General features: G+C 45.2%; 1 protein-coding gene and 1 long non-coding RNA gene across 2 annotated transcripts in view; one reads left to right on the forward strand and one right to left on the reverse strand.

Moving 5' to 3' along the window:
- Nucleotides 1–20,181, forward strand: part of LOC140721392 (uncharacterized) — a 1,266,977-nt gene that overhangs the window by 666,272 nt on the left and 580,524 nt on the right. The gene's annotated exons all lie outside the window — the stretch shown is intronic.
- On the reverse strand, nucleotides 2–16,731 carry LOC140721394 (uncharacterized). The gene is made up of 3 exons (XR_012097378.1): nucleotides 16,628–16,731; nucleotides 5,969–6,060; nucleotides 2–4,132 (listed from the first exon to the last, which is right to left on the reverse strand). It is a non-coding gene; the product is annotated as an uncharacterized lncRNA (long non-coding RNA).

Consider the following 20,181-nt stretch of genomic DNA (forward strand, 5'->3'; position numbering starts at 1 on the left):
GTTCCCGTATTTCATTCAATATTCTGCTCAGCTTCGGTAAATGGTGATGTAGTTTCACAAAGGATTCCCACATCATCCTCCCAGCCCCAGAGCCCTTCTCCATCACCAGATCCAGGAGGAGTTTGGAAGCGCCCGCTCGGTTTCCCTTCTCCGCGAGCTCAGTCACTCTCTGTAATGAACAATGGGGAATATATTGAGGAGCGGAGGGATGGGCACAAATCTACCCTGAGCATGGACTGACCCAGCACATTCTGCTCGCCACAGATCACTAAGAGACATTGAAGTGTTCATAGCGGGAGAAAGATTTTAAAAGAACTGAGCAAGGTCAGTCATTACCTTCTGAATGCCAGAGATTGCGGGGAATCATCCACTTGGCAAGTTTTAAGCAGAGCACACCCTAGCGTGAGTGAGTCAGAGATAGAGTGGGGAGTTGAGGCTTTGTGTCAGAGAGGTTTCAGTGAGGAGAGGCGGAGGCTTGGGTAGATTTTAGATAGTATTTTCCCGTCATTTTAATGGTTAGAACAGTGAGAATACCAGGCAGGATAGTGGAATGTTCTTCATACGGGGTGTGGCAAGGCAGGGAGTCCTTCAGTGTCTACACCTTCAGGAATTGCATCCAGCTGCAGCTTCTTACAGACTGTGCTCAGGAATTGGAGCTGGAGCTGGATGAACCCAGAATAATTCATGAGGCTGAGAGGTTGACTGACGGGCTTTACAGGGAGGGAACTATACCCAAGGCACAGGACACAGGTAACTAAGTCACCGTCAACGGGAGGGGAGGGGGATGTGAAGGAAGGGGATAGACAGCCACTGCAGGAAACCCCTCTATAACAGGTATGCGGCTTACAGTTGCGGGGTATGACCTAGCAGAGGAAAGCCACGACGATTATGCCTCTGGCAATGAGTTTGGTTTTATGACTCAGAAGGGGTGAGAAGAGTGAACTGCACTAACTCAGAGGTTAGAAGAACAGACAGGAGGTTCTTTTGACGAGAACAATATTTCTGGATGGTGTGTTGTCACGGCCAGTGATACCTCGTGTCAACTCTGAAGCTTTCTTAAGGACACGGTGAGCAGCCGGTGGTCGTGGTCCACGCTGATACCAATGACAAGAGTAGGAAGTGTGACGAGGTCCTGCAAAGTGAGTTCATGGAGTTAGACGATAAGCTGAAGTGCAGGATCTCCAGGGTTGTGTTCTCAGGATTGCTACCCTTACCACGGGTTACGAGAGAAGCGGGCTCATACTGTGAGTTTTACTTTAAGAGCACCTGAGTGAGTCGGGACTATGACATCAGTCACAAGTTGCAGCGACCTGCTGCAGACTTAAACCCATTGGGAGTGGGAGAGGGGGGAGAAAGAGAACCAACACACAGTTAACTTATGTTTAATTTGTTTAAGTTACTATAATTTGTTACTAATAAAGAGAGTGGTTTTAACAGTAAAACCCAACTCACTGTATAATCTATTGTGACTGGTATGTAACACATGTGCTAGTGAGGCCTGAAATAGGACGATAATACAGTTTAACGTGTGGCTGACGAGATGGTGCATGACCGAGGCTTCAGATGTTTGGATGTTAGGGCTCTCTTCCAAGGAAGCTGGGACTTGGTCACACGTGATCGTTTTGCACTGGAGGCGGATTGATACCCTTGCAGGAAGAGTTGTTAGCGCTGCATGGGGAGGAAGAGGTGTTGAATTAAAGGGGGCAAAAAAGAACAAGAGTGGATAGTGAAGTGGGTATATGGGTAAGATGTTGTTAAGCCGACATACAAACTCAGGAAACTAAAGGATGAGTATCGTGAAACTTTTTTTTCCAAAATGTGTATTATTTCAATGAAAGGAGTACTGTAGGAAAGACAGATCAGCCTAGCGCATGGATCAGCACTTTGAGTTACAGCATTAATGTGATTTTGTTGGAGGAGGTGCAGGACTGGCAGCTCAGCATTCCAGGGTTCCGTTGTGTTAGTCACGGTTCGATAGAGCGGGAGGGATAACAGATGGAGGGGTGGCATAACTAGTCAGAGAAAATGTCACTGGATTGCTCAGACAGGACAAACTGGATCGCTGGTCCAATGAGACTACATAGGTGAAACTACGGAACAAGAAAGGGATGACCACGTTAGTGGGATTATATTATAGAGCACCCAATAGTCAACGGGATTTAGAGCAACAAATACGCAGGGAGATCACAGAAACAAGAAACACAAGATTCTGATGGTAGACAATTAACTTTCCATTTAGTGACTGACACACCGAGTTAAAGGGCTGGATGGGATAGTGCAGGTCAAATGTGACCAGGGAAGTTTCTGTAACCAATATATTCAGGTCACAACTGGAGAGAGCACATTCTGGGCAAGGCAGGGCAAGCGACAGAGGTGTGTGCAGAGGAACAGTTCGGATCTGGTATAGAAATTTAAAAAGTCCGATGGGGAAGTATTGGAGAATAGCTAATATTGTTCTGCTGTTTGAAAAGGCTGTAAGAATAAGCCAAGAAATTACAGGTTGTTGAGCCTAACAGCAGTAGTGGTAAAGTTATTGGCAGGTATTCTGAGGGACTGGATATGAGCATTTGGATAGGCAAGAATTCTTTAGGGATTATCAACACTGATTTGTACCTGGCATATCCTGTCTGACCAATCTTATGGTTTCTCGAGGACGTTACCAAGCGAGTAATGAAGGCAAGTGAGTGGATGTTGTCTACATGGACTTCAGCAAGGCCTTTGACAACTTGAAGGAGAACATCTTCATTCAGAGGCTGGTGAGAGTGTGGATCGAACTGCCACTGTTAGTGGTATATGTGCATTGGATTTGAACCATTTAAAAACAATTCGGGTAAGTACGTGAGTGGGAGGGGTATAGATATCTCTAGTCGGTGTGCAGATCAATGCGACTAGGCTTATAATAGGTCAGTGTGGAGTTAATGGGCTGAAGAGCCTGTTGCTGTACTGTAGAGTTCGATGACTGTGGCCAAGTCAAACTATGACAGGGTCACGGGGATAAACTCTGGTGAATCGCAGCAGGTACATAATTAACTGCCAGACTCCATGAGGGTCCAGTGTCAGCCTACAGCTGGGAACTGGCAGTAAGGAGCAGACAGCAATTGTAGGACTTTTGTGCATGTGCGACAGACCAAAGTCAAATGGTAGTAATGCAGAGAAGTAAGTTTGAATTAAAATTGTTAGCTGTCTTGTGTGGAATGTTAGGGTTAGGGATAATGCGTGGATCTTCACTAAAATTCAGTCTGGTGAGCAATAGGTGAATGTGTCCCAGTAACACATTAGAAATTAGAAAGACGGTTCTTGGTAATTCCGTGTTAGCTGCAGATGCTTGGACTATTTTCAATTGTATTATTTTGCAGGTCCCAGTGTTAACAGTATATGCTGTGGTAATTCCAAACTCCAAATGGAACAGTCACAAGGAATAGAAGGTAACTGAACTGTGAGGCATGTTGCAATATTTGATCAAATGCAAGCCGGTCAGTACTTGAAAAGAGAGACATTATTCAGTACTGCCTGTTCAGTTGATGATGGGGTTGATGGTAGACTCCGGAAATGAGCTGAGAATTAAGTCACTATATATTTAACTTGTGGGAAACCCAGGGGTAATCAAGAGAGTCTGATGAATGGCCATTAAGGTCGAGCATTGGGAACATGATGAGATGTCAGACTGAGTGGTGTAAAGTGGTTCCCTGTCCACTTGCAATGTCCGGCAAGAGTCACATCACTAAATTCACCTCTTAATCATTGTCTGTATCCTACCCTGTCTAAAAGTGAATGTGTTCAGAAATATGGACAGAGGCTTGTATTGGTTAATAAAAGTTCACAGTTTCTGCAAACGAAAATTCTTTTCATGATGTTGACCACAAGCATTACAGGATTTTCATAGTCCAGAGGTGCCGGTACACCGGTTCTGTTGGTCTGTGATTGATTCAGTAGAATCTACCGTCAGTCTATGTTCTTCCACTTCTGTGATACTCCCGGTCATTGAAATGATGACCATGTGTTAACATGAAGCTGACTCCCTCCACACCCTCCTCAATCGCCTGCTCCAGTCGCTCCATGTAGAATCTCGTCAACCGGAACAGTTGGTGATCATCACAACTTGACAGGAAGGCAGAGATTGTGGAGTTCAGATCTGTAGTTGGTCAGAGAACATAAAATAGTAGAGTGTACCATGCGGATGCAGACACAATGCCAATTTAAACCAATCCCATCTTCAGGAACATGGTGAATATCCCTCTGTTCCCGGCCTACACATGAGTTCAAACACTTCTCAGACGCTGCTGAGTATCTGTTTCCAGTCCATCCCTCGGCAGCTCATTCCAGACACCAATCACTCTCTGTGGGAAACATGCATCCTAAATCCCCTTTAAACTTTACTCTCTAATCTTAAACCTATTAATTCCAGTGCTGATATTTGCACCGAGTCACAGACTATCAAACTTTGCTATGCCCCTGATAAATGTATGAATTCTCTGAGATTGAGGCCTCAGTCTCCGTCACTCCAGATAAAGCAATCCAAGCTTGATCGACCTCTCCCGGAAGCCAATATTCTGTAATCATGGTGAAACTCGTCTGCACCCTCGCCAGAGCCTCCGCATCATTATTGTGATGTGGTTACCAGATTTGTGCACAAAGCTGAGATTGTCTCTTAACCAGCATTCATCCAGTTACAGCACAACTTTAAAAATACAGACTCACACATCAGCTTGTCGTTAGCACGCTACCAATTGTGTTGCCACTTTCATGGAGCTATGCACATCCATCAAAGGACCCGTCCGTACATCAGCCTTCCTAACAGTCCCAGCATTCACTGCACACATTGCTCACGAACTTGACCTCCCAAGGTGCAACTCCTCACATTTGCCCGAATTAACTGTACTTGGTGACTCTCTGTTCATATTTCTAATTGGATGCTGAACATTTTGACAACAGTCCCAAACTTACACAACTCCGCCGACTCTGTAAATCGACGAATCACTCCACCTATGTGATTCTATGTGTGTGTGTGTGTGTGTGTGTGTGTGTGTGTGTGTGTGTGTATATAATTATTTTGAGTAATACATAGTCTATTATTAAGTTATTTACATACACACGACACATAACGAGCTAGTGATCCTTGCAGAGACTACTGGTCACAGACCTTCACCCAGAAGAGTGATCCTCCTGTCCTGACTCTATTTTATGTGACCAAGACAACATTGAAATCAATGTACAAAGCTTCCGCTGAAGATTCCTCAACCCGCATCGTCGATTGTTGATTTCCCTCTATAGATGCTGCCTGACCTGCTGAGCTCCTCCACCATTTTGTGCGTTGCCCTCTCTACTTACCCTCTTGTTTTATTTTAACCTTATTTTCCAAGGACATTCATTGCCTCGGTAGCCCCGCCAAATTCCCTGTGTAAAATTTCTCGTGTTCACTGTCTCCCACACCCAGCCCGTTCTCCCACAATAGACCGTTCCTTAACTCTGCCATGGAAAACAAAACACCGGGAAACTCCCCTCACCTCCATTGAGCAACAACCCGGAAATCCGGGGAGAATTCACACTGCCCTTCCAAAAGCGAAAACACCATCTGTTTCTCTCACTGGCTGTAGGAGGCATTTTCCACATCAGGGTGTACCAAATACTGACGGAAATTCTGTCTGTTCCCTGGACTGTTACATTGCCCGCTGTTGTATTCCTGTCTGAGTTTCACCCATACCCACTGTACTTTAAGGAGCTTCCTCTCCTTTCACTCAGGTGAAGATTTGCACGGTGAGCGGAGTGATTCGACCATTCCCCTTGTTATGTCCCTGCGCTGGACCGGGTGAATTGTTCCATTGTTCAAGGTTGCTTTACCAGTAGGATCAATGATGGCAGTTTTGCTGTGTCCCTTTAGCTCCCAAGTTTATTCCTCTGAACTACTGATGATTTGACTACAAGTGTACCATGACAACAGTTTTAATGAGAAAGAGCCCAGTGAACATACCTGTGTCCATTTTGACTCTGACTGACGTTGGTTAATTTTCCTCTTCTTGTCTGCCGTCCGGGTGGAAGAAAGCACCACCTGCTGGCGATTATCTGCATCACACCAATAAAAAAGTATGCTAACACCAGGAAATCTGCAGATGCTGGAAATTCAAACAACAACACACAAAATGCTGGTAGAACACAGCAGGCTAGGCAGCATCTATAGGGATGCTATAGATGCTGCCTAGCCTGCTGTGTTCTACTAATAAAAAAGTATGAGTCCGTTACTCTGCCTTTCACATTTAAAATACTTCTGTAAGGTCGCTGCTCAAACTCCTACATTCCAGGGAGTAAAGACATAAAGTGGCCATCCTCTCCCCAGAACTGAAGCCTCTGGCCCTGACAACCTACTCGCAAATCTCTCCACTCTTTCCACTTTAACCATGCATTTTCAAACATATAGCGGCTAGAACGATACTTTGCACTGCAAACACAGTCTCACCAACGACTCACCAATGGCACCATAGTGGTTAACACAACTCTTTACAGTTCAAACGACCGGGTCGCAATTCCCGCTGCTCTCAGTAAGAGTTTGCAGGCTCTCACCGGCTTTCCTCCAGGTGATCCAGCTGCCACCCACCCCCCCACCCCCCCACCCCCAGTCCCAAGAAGCACCGGTAGGGTGGTTAGTTGGTCATTGCAAATTGCCCTGTGACAAGACTAGGATCAAACTGGGAGACTCAATGGGCAGTGTAGCTTGCTGTATCTCCATAAAAAATAAATTAAATCATATCACAACTCCTGCACTCAGTGCCCTGACTGTTAAAGGACAGTGTAGTAAACACCTCTTCACCACCACTTGTCACCGCACTGAGCGAAGTGTGCACTTAAACTCATCAATCCCTCTTGTCTCTGACAATCTCAGACCAGGAGCTACTTGTGGCAATATTCTGAATGAAACTGAAGTGCACCAGGAAAACCAAGCAAAGTTTCATGTTGACAGCATCACTCAGGAATACAGTGGCATGCATACGTTTGGGCACCCCGGTCAAAATTTCTGTTACTGTGAATATCTAAATGAGTAAAAGATGACCTGATTTCCAAAAGGCATAAAGTTAAAGATGACACATTTCTTTAATATTTTAAGCAACATAATTTTTTTATTTCCATCGTTATACAGTTTCAAAATAACAAAAAAGGAATAGGGCCCGAAGCACAAGTTTGGGCACCCTGCATGGTCAGTACTTAGTAACACCCCCTTTGGCAAGTATTACAGCTTGTAAACGCTTTCTGTAGCCAGCTAAGAGTCTTTCAATTCTTGTTTGGGGTATCTTCCCGCATTCTTCCTTGCAAAAGGCTTCTAGTTCTGTGAGATTCTTGGGCTGCCTTGCATGCACTGTTCTTTTGAAGTCTATCAACAGATTTTGGATGATATTTAGGTCAGGGGACAGTGAGGGCCATGGCAAAATCTTCAGCTTGTGCCTCTTGAGGTAGACCATTGTGGATTTTCAGGAATGTTTAGGACTGTACTTCCTTAGAAGGTTGGCGTCATTCAATGTCTGCAGTGAGATGCTGAAGATGTTCTATAGGTCAGTTGTTGAGAGCGCCCTCTTCTTTGTGGTGGCGTGTTGGGGAGGAAGCATTAAGAAGAAGGACGCCTCACGTCTTAATAAGCTGATAAGGAAGGCGGGCTCTGTCGTGGGCAAAGTACTGGAGAGTTTAACATCGGTAGCTGAGCGAAGGGCGCTGAGTAGGCTACGGTCAATTATGGAAAACCCTGAACATCCTCTACATAGCACCATCCAGAGACAGAGAAGCAGTTTCAGCGACAGGTTACTGTCGATGCAATGCTCCTCAGACAGGATGAAGAGGTCAATACTCCCCAATGCCATTAGGCTTTACAATTCAACTGCCAGGACTTAAGAACTTTTTAAAGCTATTATTAATGCTTTTTGAGCTAGTGATTTAGATGCATATCATATTATTACTGAGTTAAGTATTGTATTGTATGTAATGAGTTTTTGCTACAACAAGTGTATGGGACATTGGAAAAAAATGCTGAATTTCCCCATGGGGATGAATAAAGTATCTATCTATCTATCTATCTATCTATCTATCTGTAGAAGACATCCTCTTTTCATCTTCAGCATTTTTACAGATGGTGTGATGTTTGCTTCCAGAATTTGCTGGTATTTAATTGAATTCGTTTTTCCCTCTACCAGTGAAATGTTCCCCGTGCCAGTGGCTGCAACACAAGCCCAAAGCATGATCAATCCACCCCCGTGCTTAACAGTTGGAGAGGTGTTCTATTCATGGAATTCTGCACCCGTTTTTCTCCAAACATACCTTTGCTCATTGCAGTCAAGAAGTTCTATTTTAACTTCATCAGCACACAGGACTTGTTTCCAAAATGTATCAGGTTTGTTTAGATTTTCCTTTGCAAACTTCTGATGCTGAATTTTATGGTCAGGATGCAGGAAAGGTTTTCTTCTATTGACTCTTCCATGAAAGTCATATTTGTGCAGGTGTCACTGCACAGTAGAACAGTGCACCACCACTCCAGACTCTGCTAAATCTTCCTGAACATCTTCGGCAGTAAAACAGTGTTTTACATTTGCTTTTCTAGAAATCCTATGAGCAGTTCTCTCAGAAAGTTTTTTTTGTCTTCCAGACCTCAACTTGACCTCCACTGTTCCTGTTATCTGCCATTTCTTAATTATATTACGAACTGAGGAAATAGCTACCAGAAAACACTTTGCTATATTCCTACAGCCTTCTCCTGCTTTATTTTGATTTTCAGAGGGCTAGGCAGCCGCTTAGAGGAACCCATGGCTGCTGATTGTTGGGACAAGGTTTGAGGCGTCAGGGTATTTATAAAGCTTTGATAGTTGCATCTCTTGGTCTTACTTAATGATGACTGTGAACAAGCCATAGCCCTAACAAGCTAATTAAGGTCTGAGACCTTGGTAAAAGTTATCTGTCAGCTCAAATCTCTTGGGATGCCCAAATGTTTACTTGGTGCTCCTTTCCTTTTCTCACTCTAAAATTGTACAAAACAGAAATAATACACTAATCTTGCTTAAAATGTTGAAAAGAATGTTTCATCTTTAACTTGATGACTTTTGGAGATCAGTTCATCTTCTACTCAGTTAACTATTGACAGTAACAGAAATTTTGACCAGGGGTGCCCAAACTTTTGCATGTCACTATATGAAGTGGAGGTGAAGAATAGATTGATGGATTAAAGCTGGTGGAGAGGAAGCCACAAGAGCTATCAATAGAAGTAAGGAGCATTATACAAGAGGAGCCAACAAAAGTATTGCAAACAGAAAGAAGACCAGGAAAGCAAAATGGATTTCTGCAGGAGCTGCACAGAGAAGAGAAGTGAAGACCAATGGAAACTGGAACAAATACCTCCAAATGAACACAACGTTCATTAAGATAGAAAGGAGAGACAAGGAAACTTACTTAAAGGAGCGATGCAATGAAGCTGAAGAGAACAACCAAATTGAAAAACAAGAGATCTATTCAAGAAGATTAGAGAAACCAAAGGAACATTTCATGCAAAAATAAGTATAGTAAAAGACAAAGAAGGGGCGGCCATTACAGAAGCAAAGACATCAAAAAGAGATGGCAGGAATACACAGAAGAATTGTACAGGAAATATCTTAACAGCGAAGACAGCTGCACTGACTCCCTCGTCGATCTCGAGCCGGGCATTCTGGAAAGTGAAGTCAAATGGACGATAGAAAATATTGCCAATAATAAGGCTGCAGGATGTGACAGGATTCCAGTTGGATTGTTTAAAACTTTTAAAGGTGATGATGGAAAAGTGTTGCATGCAGTTTGACAGCAGATCTGGTAAACCTAACAATGGCCTTTAGACTGGAAAGAAAACAGTTTATATCCCAATCTCCAAGAAGGGAAATGTAAAGGAATGGTCAAATTACCAAACAATTTCACATGGTAGCAAGGTAATACTACAGATCACACAAGTAGGACTCCAGCAATATATGGAACGAGAAAAGCTGGATGTACAGGCTGATATTAGAAGAGACAGAGGAAGCAGACACAAAATTGCTGGACAATAGAGAAATCAAGAGAATTCCAGAAAAGTATGTATCTATGTTTTAATGATGACTCTAAAGCCTTCAACAGTGTGGACCACAATAAACTATGGCAAATCCTTAAAGAAATTGGGGTACTTGGACATCTGCTCTGCCTTATGAGAAACTTGTACAAAGATCAGGAAGCAACAGTTAGAACTGACCACTGAAGAACAAACTGGTTCAAGATTGGGAAAGGAGTACTGTCACCCTGCTTATTTAATCTATATGCTGAACACATCATGAGGAATGCTGGTCCAGAGGACTCAAAATGCTGCAGTCAAAATTACCTGACACAATATTAAATTCAGATATGCAGGTGATACTATTCTAATCACTGAAAGTGAGGAGGATCTGAGGAAGCTTCTAATGAAAGTGAAAGAAGGAAGGGGAAAGCTGGCTTTCTGCTCAATATTAAGAAAACCAGCCAATCCTGTTAACTCTGTGGTAATCAATGGAAAGGAAGTGCAAGCAGTGGCAGATTTTGTCTTCTTCAATTCAAAGATTTCTATAGATCATATATGTCAAACTCAAGGCCCGCGAGATAATATCTAATTACTATTAAAGCTGGCCCCAGTAATCGAAGCGCCTATGGCGTATGATATGGCTAATGCTGAGTTTATTCAGGTACCAGGTTTTCAGGGTTTTTAGTGTTTATTTGGCAGTCTTCTTCATAAGAAATAGAATTTGTAAAGTGAAACACTTTGTAGTTATAGCAGAGACTGAGACACGAGTGCAGGCTGAAAAAACGGAGGCAACGAAAGGTGCGTACGCACGCATCCGACTGATCCGGCCCGCATGAAGCTGCACTTTGCTCAGTCCGGCCCGTGACCTAAAATGAGTTTGACACCCCTGCTATAGATGGTAAATGCAGCCACAATATTAAACGGCGCTTACTTCTGGGGAAGGCAGCAATGGGAATTTAGATAAAATACTGAAGTGCAGAGATATAACGTTGTCTACCAAGAACAGTACAGTCCAGTCTATAGTATTTCCAGTTGTGATGTATGGCTGTGAGAGCTGGATTATTAGTAAGGCTGAATATAGAAGAATCAACGTCTTTGAACTTGGATGCTGGAAGAAAGTGTTAAGAGTTCATTGGACAGCAAGAAGATCCAACAAGTCAATTCTTGGGGAAATTCAGCCAGACTGCTCACCAGGAAGCTTGAAAAGCTGAAATATCTTTGGAAATGAGCAGTCAATGTTTTGGGCCGAGACTGTTCATCAGGACAGAAGAAGGAGCGGACAGGGGCCCTATAAAGAATGTGGGAGGTAGGGTGGGATGGAGGAGGCTGGTAGGTGCCAGCCGAAAGACCAGTAAGAGGAAAGATCAAGGGGTGGGGGAGGGAAGCAGGGAGGGGATAGCCAGGAAAGGTGAAGAAGGAATGTGTAGGGGGAAATCACTTTGGGTAGTAGAAGGCGGCGGAATCATGAGAGGTGATAGGCAGCTGGAGGAGGAGGCAGAGTGAAACTGGGATGGGGGAAGGGAGAGTGAGGGAATTACCAGAAGTTGGAGAATTCAATGTTCATGCCAAGGGGCTGGAGACTACCCAGACGGTATATGAGGTGTTGCTCCTCCAGCCTGGACCTGTATTCCTTTGACTAGCACTGATCATTGTTTTTGTGTAATGTTTTTGTGGGTTTATGATGGGAAATTCCAGTCATTTATTGTTACATTTTAGCTCGGGCTACACAATTATCTGCTTGTGTATTTTTGGGTCACACTAACTGTAACTGGGGTGTGTGATGGTCACCTCCCTCTGTCTGTACGATCAATGTTTTTAAACTATCATACTTTATGTATTGTGTTTGGTTTATTATTGTGGTCTCTAACATCTTGTTCTCCTTTACACTTGTTACTGGAATGACATCAAACAATTCTGAATCTTGAATCCTGGGTAAAAACCACGACCAACCACATATCTAAAGTCCTTCTTAATTTCACGAACTCCTACAATGTCACCCTAATTCTCCTCTGGATTAAAGATCCAGCTTAGCCAAACGCTTCCTTAGACTCGGCGCTCTAGCCCAGGCAACATCTTCAGCAATCTCTTCTGCGCCCTCTCCAGCTTGATAATATATTTTCTACAGTAGGTTGAACACAACTGTACATAATACTGTGTAGCCGCACCAACAATATAATGCCCATAATCCAGAACTCAATGCCCAGTCTGATGAAGGCTAGCATGATTAAAGCCTTCTTCTTCACCCTCTATATTTGCACATCCACTTTCAGTGACTGTACTCTTGTACTCCCAGGTTGCTCTGTTCCGCAACAATCGGTGCCCTCCCATTCACTATACCAGTCCCACCTAGTTTGACTGTCCAAAATGCACCATCTCTCACTTGTCCAAGTAGAAAACCATTTGCCATTCCTCAGCCCCTCTCCAAAACTGACCAAAGTGTCTTTGAAATTCATTGACACCTGTTGCCTTATAAGCCAGTTCCATATCCTCAGAGTCACCAGCCCAATATGATCACCCATACAAAGATGCTTTGGTGCCGGCAATTTGCCGTGGTGTTCCTGCCATTTCTGATTCACAGACTAAGGTGGAACTGGAACCTAATGACCCTCTGCCGGGGCCAGTGCCCAAGCTGGTTCCCCGGTCTGTATAGAGGATGCGGATACACTTCAGCCTGACTCCAGCTGCTAAACCGAGCGTAGTTGATCAAAATCTTCCTGCTGTGTGGGATCTTGCCCAGCACAGCTGGCTGCCATGTTTCCTGCAGTGCAGCAGGAACAAAATGTAAAACTACAAAGTAGAAAATGCTGGGAACCCAGTACATCAGATTACATCTCTGAAAGGACAAATAGTGGAAGACCCAGTTCCAGAACTGAGATTGTCAAAGATGCGGCCAATCTGCTGAGCGTTTCCAGTATTTTCTCCTCCTTACTTTAAATTTCCTGCAGCTGTAGTATTTTCTCCCTCTTCATTTTAATGCACAGATAGTAACTGATTGCCACCCTAAACTGTAAATACCATCCCACCCCAACCACTCTGTTAGATCTGAGTTCATTCTGACCCTGGTGTAATACATCCCATACAGTCAATGCACACAGCATCCTTTCCTCCCACTATCATTCTGTTACATTTGCCCCTGAGGCTGCGGTCTTTTCGTTGAGAGGCGGTGACCACAGAGCGATAAAAATCTGCAACTCTTCCTGGTGGGTTGTTACCCTGGAAACAGAGGCTCACCAAAAATAACCGAAAAAGGAAATAACAAACTCAACATCAGATGCTATGAGTTCCATTATGATGATGATTAACACTGCAGCCATTTTGCAAAGGTGAAACTAAGATTGAAATGGCTGATTTTACCCTGCCACATGCTGTGTTCAATTAAACCTCTGGCAGCCCTAGCTATTAAAAACAACAATTCTGGAAAAGATGCAAAACAAAATTTCACAATGAAGACAAAGTCTGTAGGAGAGATTGTTGAAATATATCATTGCAGCAATGGGATGCAGGCTGGGCAGAAGTTTATCAAGATGGTTGATACATATCATTGAGTTAGTGGTATAGAGTCTGGACAGAGGTTGAACAAGATGGTTAATATATATCATTGTGGTGGTGGGATACAGGCTGGACAGAGGTTGAACAAGATGGCTGATATATATGGATACAGGCAGGACAGAGATTCAGCAAGGTGGCTGATATATATCATTGAGGTGGTGGGATACTGAGTGGACAGAGGTTGAACAAGATGGTTGATATATATCAATGAGGTGGTGGAATACAGACTGGACAGAGGTTGAACAAGATGGTTGATATATATCATTGAGGTGATGGGATACAGACTGGACAGAGGTTGAACAAGAAGGTTGATATATATCATTGAGGGAGTGGGATACAGGCTGGACAGAGATTGAACAAGAAGGTTGATATATCTCATTGAGGTGGTGGGATACAGGCTGGACAGAGATTGAACAAGAAGGTTGATATATATCATTGAGGTGGTGGGATACAGACTGGACAGAGGTTGAACAAAATGGTTGATATATATCATTGAGGTGGTGGGATACAGACTGGACAGAGGTTGAACAAGATGGTTGATATATATCATTGAGGTAGTGGGATACAGGCTGGACAGAGGTTGAACAAGAAGGTTGATATATATCATTGAGGTGATAGGATACAGGCTGGACAGAGGTTGAACAAGATGGTTGATATATATGATTGAGGTGGGATACAGGCTGGACAAAGGTTGAACAAGATGGTTGATATATATAATTGAGGGAGTGGGATACAGACTGGACAGTGGTTGAACAAGAAGGTTGATATATATCATTGAGGTGGTGGGATACAGAATGGACAGAGGTTGACCCAGATGAGCAGGGAATGAACAGATGGAACCAGGTGGGAGAAGGGATCAAGGACAATCACTGATGGTCCTCCCGCAATACAAGGTACTGAATTAAAGATACATACTGTGCTGCTCCAGGGGCCACGGTGATTGTGGTGGACAGCTTGGCTCTGCATTCCTTTGACTAGCACTGTTCATTGTTCTTGTGTTAAAATGCTTTTGTGGGTTTATGATGGGAAATTCCAGTCATTTATTGTTACATTTTAGCTCGGGCTACACAATTATCTGATTGTGTATTTTTGGGTCACACTAACTGTAACCGGGGTGTGTGATGGTCACCTCCCCCTGTCTGTACGAGACTGGTTGGGTTCACTCTCCGGGTCACGGTGCCCAGTATGTTTATGTTTATCACAATAAAACCGTTGAGTTTAACGAGCTCCTTTGTCTATCATTATGGACCAAATGCTCGCCACCATACCACTATGTAAAAGATCTCGAAATGACAAAGCTAGAACAAACCATAACTTTGCCATTCACCAAATGTTATCAATGCACCATAAAAAGTTTCCCATCCGGATACTTCACGCCTTGGTATGGCCACTGCTTTACCCGTGCCTGCAAGGAACTGCAGAGTTACGGACGCAGATCAGCTCATCACAGAAACCAGTCTCCCCTACATGAACACTTTCTGGACTTCCCGCTCCCTCGGTGAAATCGAAGATCCCCACAACCCGAGACATTCTCCTTTCTCACCCACCCCAATTAGGGAGAAGATACAACGGTCATTAAGCACGTATCACCAGGCTCAGAAACGGCTTATCTGAAGTAAACAAACTTTAGAGGAGTTCCAGGAAGCGAGGCAAAGCCACCAGTTCGGGAAGTTAACGGAACTCACTGGCCAACAACCGATTTCCCCAACAAGAGAGAATATGCCGCTGCTGCAAATCAAACTGGTGAATGAACTCAGCGGGCTAAAAATCACTGCAGACGGTGAGCATGCGCAATGTGATTCTCACGTCACCAGACCCGGGGGGTGGGGTCTCGGAAAAACCGCACTGCTGTAGCTCTGCGGCAAAGTGAGAGTGGAGAACAGGATCACGTAACCGTGGGTGGGTCTCCCCGACAATAAACCGATTCAGACATACGAGCCTAATTAGGCCGTTTGGCCCATCGAGTCTGCTCCGGCATTCAATCATGCCTGACCCTTTTCCACTCCTCAGCCCCACTCCCCGGCCTTCTCACCGTAACCAATCAACAACCTATCAAACACGAGGAAATCTGCAGATGCTGGAAATTCAAACAACACACACAAAATGCTGGTGGAACACAGCAGGCCAGGCAGCATCTATAAGGAGAAGCACTGTCGACGTTTCGGGCCGAGACCCTTCGTCAGGACTAAATGAAAGGAAAGATAGTAAGAGATTTGAAAGTAGTGGGGGGGAGGGAGGAATGCGAAAACAACCTATCAATCTCCGTCTTACATACCCCCAACCTGGCCTCCACAGATGCCTCTGCTAATTCCACAAATTCACCACACTCTGGTTAAAGAAATTTCTCTGAGTTTAGTGAAGCGTATCCCTCTGATCAGCAACACTGTTCAGGGTTTTGCATTTAACAGTGTACTGTCTCATACATTCCACCTACCGAGCTGCCAAGATGATCATCACTAATCAAATCTCACTGAGATTTCTCAGGTCCTGTTGAATTTATTGCTAAGTGGACAAGTACGGGAAGGTACAGGGACAGAGAAACACTGACTTGTGGCAACATCACAGGCAAGTACATTCAGATAACACACGGAACACTAATTATACAATTCTCTGTCAGTAACAGTATAGAAACATGTTTTACTTCATCCTGCTAATAGGACCAGAACAACAGGGGCTGAGCGGCGGCTCATCTCAGACGGTTCGGTGTGAAGGTCTCACAACCCGGACCGACCCCGGCAGATTCTGTGAAGGAAGCGAGGCGAGGCCGCCAGTTCGGGGAGGTTCATCCCCTCCCCCTTCAGGTTTCACCGATCACCTTGTGTTTCTCTCTCCCTCCCTAACCCCACCTTTTATTCTCCAGTCCTGCCGAAGGGTTTCGGCCGCTAATGTAGACTGTACTCTTTTCCTGGATTCTGCCCGGTCTGCTGAGTCCCTCCAGCATTTTGTACGCGTTGCTCGCATTTCCAACATCTGCAGATTTTCTCTTGTTTGAGTTCGGGAAAGTGACTCACTGCCCAACATCAGACCTCTCCGCTCCGGACCGGCTTCAATACTCACCGAAAGTATAATCCTTTCCCAGCTCTTCGACCCGGGGGGCGAGGACCTGCTCTCGATCCCGATCCCACCGCAGAAACCTTCAACAAAGAACTGGAAACAACACGGGCAATCCAGGACTGAGCATGCGCGATGTGAATTGCGCGTCATCAGGGCGGTGGGCGGGGCCTCGGAAACGAAACTGCAAATGCTGCAGCTCTGCGGCAAAATGGGATCACGTGACGGTGGATGGTCTCCCACGTGACCCGGTGACAGTTCCTCGCCCCTGCCGACCCACCGCCGTTTTTCCCACATTATTTCATACTTACACCAGCAACATTTTCAATTTTCCCTCCGTATTTTTCCCGTCCAATTCCTCCATGCCCCCCCCCCCGGGTCAAAGATTTACGGGTTGAATTCCCAACCCGGTCTGACAGAGAACGCAGGCACAAATAGGAATTGTGCAGGGTTCATTTAAATCATTTTATGTTCATAAACACTAATTCGGTCACCAGTGGTGTGCCTCAGGGATCTGTTCTGGGACTCCTACTCTTCGTGATTTTTATAAATGACCGTCAGTTCAGCGGAGAGGAACATCGGGTGAGTGGGAGGGAGAATGTGTTTAAATTTTCACACATTACAGGACTGATGGGTGTCAGAACTCTGTTTCATCAGGATGTCAAAGCATTAAAACAAATCACAAATAAATATATAATTCTTAAAAATGTGAATCTCAACCAATGTTTGAAAAAGTTGTAAATACCCCTGCTGGTGGCTCAATGTTCAGAGCGAGGGGAGTAGGCAACAGTTCTATGATGTTGCAATAAACGAGCTTAAATAGTGCAGAATTTTTTATTTCAGGAAGACTGTACAGTGTGACGGCAGCATGTCAGTGAGAACTGGGGCATAATCAGTGGGTTCCACAGGAGCTCGAGTGTGTTCTGTTCTGGGTGAAGATGATTGTGTTACAATCTGTAATTGCAAGGCTTATTGAGAAAGTAAGGAGGCATGGGATCCAAGAACTGGCTTGCCCAACAGAAGGCAAAGAGTGGTTGTAGACGGGTCATATACTGCATGGAGGCCGGTGACCCGTGGAGTGCCTCAGGGATCTGTTCTAGGACATTACCATTCGTGATTTGTATAAATGACCTTGATGAGGAGTTGGAGGGATGGGCTAGAAAGTTTGCTGATGACACAAAGGTTGGGGGTGTTGTGGATAGTGTGGAGGGCTGTCAGAGGTTACAGTGGGAAATTGATAGAATGCAAAACTGGGCTGAGAAGTAGCAGATGGAGTTCAACCCAGATAAGTGTGAAGTAGGTTAAATATGATGGCGGAATATAGTATTAATGGTAAGACTTCTTGGCAGCGTGGAGGTTCAGAGGGATCTTGGGGTCCGGGAACATAGGACCCTCGAAGCAGCTGCGCAGGTTGATGCTGTAGATAAGAAGGCGTACGGTGTATTGGCATTCATCAATTGAGGAATTGGATTTAGGAGCCGAGAGGTAATGTTGCAACTATATAGGACCCTGGTCAGACCCAGCTTGGAGTACTGTGCTCACCTCTGGTCGCCTCACTACAGAAAGGACGTGGAAGCCATAGAAAGGGTGCAGAAGAGATTTTCAAGGATGTTGTCTGGATTGGGGAGCATGTCTTATGAGAGTTGGTAGAGTGAACTCGGCCTTTTCTCCTAGGAGTGATGGAGGATGAGAGGTGACCTGATAGAGGTGTATCAGGTGATGAGAGGCATTGATCGTGTGGACTGACAGAGGCTTTCTCCCACAGTTTGAAGGTGCTTGGAAGTAGGTACAGAGGAGATGTCAGGGGTAAGTTTTTTACGCAGAGAGTGGTGAGTGTGTGGAATGGGATGCCTGCGACAGTGGAAGAGGCGGGGACGATAGGGTCTTTTAAGAGACTCCTGGACATGGACATAGAGCTTAGAAAAATAGAGAGCTATGTGTAACCCCAGGTAATTTGTAAAGTGAAGACATACTCAGCACAACATTGTGGGCCGAAGGGCCATTATACTGCTGTAGTTTTTCTATGTTTCCAATTTCCATTCACATTCCTCTGACTTCACTGGACAGGAACACTGAAACTTCCGGTGAGAAACAGCAGGAGGAGGCCATTCAGCCCCTCTAACCATCAACAAGATGACGGCTGCTCTTCCATCTCAGCAGCTTGTTTCTGCCCGATCCTTATTTCCTCGACCCCTTCGGTCTCCACACATCTGCCGGCCTCAGTTTTATGTGAGGACGATCACCGAGTCTTCACCGCCCTCTGTGGTGGGGATTTACAGACATTCAAACCCTCGGAGTGGAGACATTTCCCCTCATCTCAGTCCCGGACAGTCCATCCCTGTTTCAGAGACTGGGATCCCTGGTTCAACCGGTAATGATGTTGTGCATTTCAATGTGTTCTCCTCTCAGTCCTCGATTCCCTAAATAACATTTAGAGTTATCACATTTGATCTTTCTTTATATGATGACCCCACCACTCCAGGGATCATTCTGGTGTATCTTCATTGCACTCTCTGTAACAAATACTCTCTAACCTCTTTGTTCATCCTCTATGGAATTAATTTACATCTTCTGCAGCCCCGTGTTGCCCCAACCACTCACCTCCCACTCCTATCACTATTTCCACCTTCCCAACTCCCCTCTCACCTGGATCCACCTCTCACTCCCCAGCTCTTGCCCCATCCACACCCCTCACCTCTTTTCTCTGACTATTCCCCGTCCACTCTCAGTCCAGAGGGAGGGTCTCGGCCCGAAATGTTGACGGTCCATTTCCCTCCACAGATGCTGCCCGACCCACTGAGTTCCTCCGGCAGTTTGTTATTTGGTCTGTATAACTCGTGTTAGTATGGGGAGCGGGATTTTACACCATATTCCAGGTACAATCTCAACAAAGCACAAATAATTGTCACTTTGCCCGGACAGTTGTCCCCGCTTGCAGGGCAACAGTCTGCCAATGTTTGCCCCCAATGTGGTGAATCCCTCTGCTCGACACCACCGTGGGCTCAGACATTTCCACAGATGAGCCCCTCCTGTCCCCACCGGGACAAACATCCTGTCCGCCCCCTCTCTCACCATCTTCATCCTTTCAATAAAATCTTCCCTCTCCCTCTCTCCCCGGGGAACCGGCATCAAACCGACGGGCCGAGCGGTCTCCTCCTACCTCTCAGCGATACATCAGATTCCGGCCGCAGGAGACGCTTCACAAACGTCCCAACTTCCCTCGGAGGGAAATGGAAATAAATCAGAAAGCGGACATTTACTTTGAGGTTTTCTCCGCTCTGAGGAGGCGGTCGGCGCTCGAGCGGGAGACCAACTCAGCGGGGTAACGCCCACTCGGCTTGTCCGCCTCCGCGAATGGTTGTAACCTGTGATTGACATCGCTTCGCACCAATGGGAATAGCGCAGCTCCTGAATCCTCTGTTGACAGCGGTGCGGGAGGGGCTGGTCACGTGATTATTAGCTCAGCCGTTCAACCGATAAAGCTCGAGCACAGCAGCGCGTGGGTGACGTAAGACACCGCGCACATGAGGGCAGATCCCGGTGTGGGGAGTCCATATGTG

The sequence above is a fragment of the Hemitrygon akajei genome, unplaced genomic scaffold, assembly GCF_048418815.1.
Source record: "Hemitrygon akajei unplaced genomic scaffold, sHemAka1.3 Scf000054, whole genome shotgun sequence".
In the NCBI taxonomy this organism is placed as follows: Eukaryota; Metazoa; Chordata; class Chondrichthyes; order Myliobatiformes; family Dasyatidae; genus Hemitrygon; species Hemitrygon akajei.